The 5093-nt window shown below is 43.3% G+C and overlaps 1 long non-coding RNA gene across 1 annotated transcript; it reads left to right on the forward strand.

The window, feature by feature from the left end:
• Positions 1–479: 479 nt before the first annotated feature.
• Positions 480–3972, forward strand: LOC116781047. The gene is made up of 3 exons (XR_004354756.1): positions 480–652; positions 2773–2882; positions 3731–3972. It is a non-coding gene; the product is annotated as an uncharacterized LOC116781047 (long non-coding RNA).
• Positions 3973–5093: the final 1121 nt, after the last annotated feature.

Below are 5093 nucleotides of genomic sequence, written 5' to 3' on the forward strand. Positions count from 1 at the left end.
GGATTGTGTCTAAGAGCAGGGAAAGGCAAACATAGAAATCTGCGAGGAAGTTCTTGGAACATCAGAAGAATGCACCTTTTCTACCTTTGTTTAATGAGTTGGATTGTTAAAGTACTTTATACTCATCAGTAATGTTAATGTTGAATGTTTGGAATGTTATTGCCTTATAATATCCCTTTGATTGTCAGTTTACCACATGTCCCTCAGTGTTTGGTACCTCAACTTGCGCCCTTGTTTGTGATTGGTTCAAAAATGCTGCACTGCAGTATCTAATTCATTAGTAATCCCTTGTTTGAATATCTCTGCCCTTATTCTCCCTCCATTGGTTTGTATTTGCATGTTCCTCCCAAACTCCTCCCCTTTTTCCAGTTCCTTCCCTCCTGACCCTATTTAAGTCTGATTCTCCCCTCAGTAAAGGACCATTTTTGCCTCTACTCTGAAGTGGTTGAACCCTCTTTCCCAATGGGTTACGTCATCTGGTGCCCAACGTGGGGCAGAGCTAGAGGTCCCTCATATTGAGGGAACTTGCCCCCTCTGATGGCATCTCGCTACGGTATTGAACTGTAAGCGCCAGAGACTCCCAGGGACTGTATAGGGATAGGGGGTCCACAACTGGCAAGCTCCATAACACCTAGTCTGACGACTGACAGAGGTGAGCAGCCCCGAAGATATTCCTTTCCGCCCCCCCTCCACAATTTAATATAAAATGGGAGCCCCGATGTCAAAATCCGAAAGGGATTCTTACCAACACCTGAAAATATTAATACTCGCTCAGGCACACCCTTTGGATAAGGCCTCCCTAAAATCCTTGGCCAGATGGCTTGATAAAAACAAAGGAAAAATCCCCGATCAGCTAAATTATGAGCAATGGGACCAAATGGGGAGAGTGCTTTGGAAAGCTGTAGAGAAAGGAGACCAGTATGCTTTCAAAGCCCAAATTGCATGGAGGATTATCCTAGAAATCCTCAAACAGTGGGAGAGAAGATGAGAGGGACCCAAATCCCCTAACCTTAACACCAGAGAAAAGCCCTCACCATTAGAACCTATTGCTCAAAATGGCACCGAGACCCCTTCCACTAACCGAACTAACCACATTAGAAAACATCTAATGGCGTTGGGGGAGCATTAACCTGTGTTGAAGAATCCAGTAACTCTCAAAATGGCAGGTGTGACCACAATTTCCAAGAAATATTAATCCGAGTTTCTGGGGAGGGAACTAAGATTGAAATCCAAGATGGCGGCTGGCTGGGTACCTCCAGCCCTTCCCAGAATGGTGGCCATCTGGGTACTTCCAGCCCTTCCCAAAATGGCGGCCATCTGAGTAGTTCTAGCCCTTTCCAAAATGGCGACCATCTGGCTACTTCCAGCCCTTTCCAAGATGGCGGCTCTCATAATGCTTCTGGCCCTTCTCAAGATGGTGGCTTACATGATACCTTCAGCCCTTCCCAAGGTGGTGGCCCAAATGACACTTCCGGTCTACCAGATGTAAACATCTGGCAAAATGACCGCCTCTATACCGGACGCCTCTATACCAATATAAGCATGAGAGATAATATTATTGAACATCAACAGAATGAAGCAGGGAATGGTGTTGTACTAGATAGATGGTCAGCTGCCAGGCAAGGGGCAGAAGAAGATGGAGATATGGATATGTTACGGGCCTTCCCAGTTTATTTGGAGGAGGGGAAAGTCCTGACCTGGCAGCCAGTCTCTTGAAAGACACCAAAAAAGCAATAGTTGAGTACGGCCTCAGCTCACCCTTTGCCATCGGGCTTATCGAATCATTGTTTTCTGCTTATACATTAACTCTGAATGATATAAGGACCATAGCCAAAGCAGTGCTTAACACTCTGCAATTTAAAATGTTCGAAAGTGAATGGTGAGGCTTAATAAAAAAACATACTCAAGATGCCTTAAATTCTAGAAGGGTTCCAATGGAGGAAACAATTAATTGGTTATTTGGTGAAGGTCCTTATTCCAGCAATAATGCGCAGTCCCGCATTCCTTTAGATTATCTTGATAGATCAAAAAATCTGGCCTTATCAGCAATCAAGATAGTCGCTGACGCTTCCACATTGACACAGCCCATTTCTAAAGTTCAACAGGGACAAGAAGAGACCTTCTTTGATTTTGGAACCCATTTCAAAGAAGCAATCACTAAACAAATGGAAGCATTGTTTTTAAAGCTAGCTGTTGAAAATGCGAACCCTGATTGACAAAGAGTATTAAAGACCCTTAAAAATGCCAGTACTACTGAAACGATGCAGGCCTGCCGAGATGTTGGATCATTACAGTTCAAGATGAAAGCATTGGCAAATGTGATTATTCAGGGCAACAAATATGAAAGAACATGTTTTAGATGTGGGAAAACAGGGCATTATCAAGAACATTGTACTGAGGATGTGGAAACTTATTGTGATAATTGTAATAAGGGCCTCAATAAGGGCCTTCAAATAGAACCTCCATCGTGCCCGTGCCAAAGATGTGGGAAGGGATTACACCGGACCTGTCATTGTAGACTGAAATACAATGTAAATGGCAGATTACTAGTGGACTCCCCAAAAACATGTAGGAAGCCAGGAAACTGGAAGTTGAGCACCCGGGGGGGGCGCAAAGACAAAAATCCCCCTGAGGAAAATTCCAGGGCCGATGATATCCACCATCCCAGAGGAAGCGGAGATGAACTAAGTTTCTCTATAAAGCTTTTTCCTGTTTCCACAATAACATTATGGAACGATAATGTTCAAACTGTTTTAACCAATCCTTCTTCAGTTGTTTCTTCCACAGAAACCTATCTGCTTTCAGGGATGGCAGATGTATCCGAAACAGGGGTCATCGTGGTCCCTCAGACAGTCAGTCGCCCGGCAAGAGACCAAATTCCGGTGAGACTGCAGGCTCCTTCTCCCCCTTTGGAGATTTGGGTAGAAAGTCCAATCACCAGGCTTCAATCCATAGAGGAACTTAAGGTACAGCTGGGGGTCACCCCACCCTTGGTCACTTGGTCCCAAGCTATTTTAAACCATCGACCAATGTTGACCTGTTCTATATCATCCCCATCAGTAAGCCAATCAGTGAAAATGCAGGGACTTATAGACACTGGAGCTGATTTAACTATAATAGCTATGAAAGATTGGCTGAGATCCTGGGCAACCACACAGATGCTAACATAAATCGCGGGCGTTGGGGAGACACAGATCCCGAGACAATCTCAGGACCTTTTAGTAGTGATGGGACTGGAAAATCAAAGTGCCACGATCAGACCTTTTATTCTAGACCTTCCACTCACCCTCTGGGGGAGGGATGTGCTCGGACAATGGGAAGTACTTTTAACATCAACTTTTCAATAGGGGCTACTGGTGCGCAGCACCTCCCTTGCCTAAATTGGCTCTCCAAAGAACCGTTTTGAGTGGACCAGTGGCTCTTAAAAGGGGACAAACTGCAACATTTGAGACGGTTGGTGGAGGGACAGTTAGAATTGGGTCTCATAAAACCATCAGTAAGCCTGTGGAATTCCCCTGTTTTCTGTATTCGGAAATCTTCAGGGAAATGGAGGCTCCTCCATGACCTTTGAAAGGTCAATGAGGTCATTGAGACCATAGGAGCCCTCCAGCTGGGAATGCCATCACTGGCTATGATTCCATGAGATTGACCCATAATAATAATTGACATCAAGACTGTTTCTTCAGCATACCGCTCCATCCAGAAGATCGACCTATGTTTGCCTTTTCAGTCCCTTCCATCAACGCAGCTGAATCCCATCAAAGATATCAGTGGAAGGTCCTACCACAAGGCATGAAGAACAGTCCTTCTCTATGTCGGCGTTTTGTGGTCGACCTCTTGTCACCGTTGAGAAGATAATTTTCTGAGACTTTCTGTTACCACTATATGGACAATTTACTTCTGTCAGCCTTGTCCTCCCAAAATTTAACTGCACTAGCACAAGCTACTATTTCCGCTCTACAGCTACTATTTCCTCATACAGTTAAATCATTCTCTTACTGTTGAGCATGTCTGAAACAGTGCTTTTTCTATTCCTTGCCCAGAAATAAAACTTGCCAAAGTTCCCAGAATCTTTTGTCTTGATCCTTTACTCCGGGGAAGACAAATGCAGGCATCCTTGACCCTGCTGTATTGCATAAAACATAAGATGCTTTTAATCCCCTGCAGATGTTTTAGAGACAAGCTTCATCCTATATGTAATATTTTCTATATCAGTCTTTTTTCTCCAGGTGTTCATTTTTCAAAGAATAATTTCCATTATTTTTTTGCAAATAATTCATCATTTGTGGAAGGTACTCCTTGTAGACATCTGTAACAGTACTTCATTACCTTTTGTCAGGTCCAGGTCTGCTGCAGTGCTTATGAAAGGCAGCCTGAGCTGAAATGTGTTGAGTCTACTATCTCTTATGCTGACATATATGATTTCCTTGCTGTTACTGCTTTCAGATCAGACTATGTCTACCTGTTGTCCCCCATTTTTCATATGAATTGTCATCTCAGTAGGAAAAAGCCTGTGAAGATTTCTTTCTTTCACCACAGTGTAACCCTGTTCCCTATATATTACAGTTAATATAATTATTATGAATAAGAATTAACACTCTATTGACCTAAAAATGCCTTAAGATGAATGGCACTGCCTCCACTGATTAAGGAAATAATTTTTCTTGTACAGTTTTGTGTAAGAAACTTCTAAGACACAGTCATTAAGGGAATGAAAGGCATATATGGTGTTGCATAGTAGCCTGTAGGCTCCTACGTCAAAATAGAGCAGTAACTGGCAGAAAATGTGTGCCAAGTCACTCAGTTAATATGTTGGCTTCTACAGACTGAACAGGCCATTTCAGCCCACAGAGCCACAAACAGTTAGGTAACTTCAACTCTAGCATCATATGCAGTCTTTTTGAAAGCATCTGTCTGATAGCAATGTATCAGTGAGTTGTGATACAACATAATTGGTGGCACAGTGAGAACCTTCTGGTCGTCTGGCATTGTGAGATCTTACTAACTAATTCTATAGTCTCACAGCAGCTGCCTGTTGAGGCACTCACTGACAGTCTTTATAACCATGCACATTCTCTTATCTTACAACTGAG

This window comes from Chiroxiphia lanceolata, chromosome Z (genome assembly GCF_009829145.1).
Source record: "Chiroxiphia lanceolata isolate bChiLan1 chromosome Z, bChiLan1.pri, whole genome shotgun sequence".
NCBI lineage: Eukaryota > Metazoa > Chordata > Aves > Passeriformes > Pipridae > Chiroxiphia > Chiroxiphia lanceolata.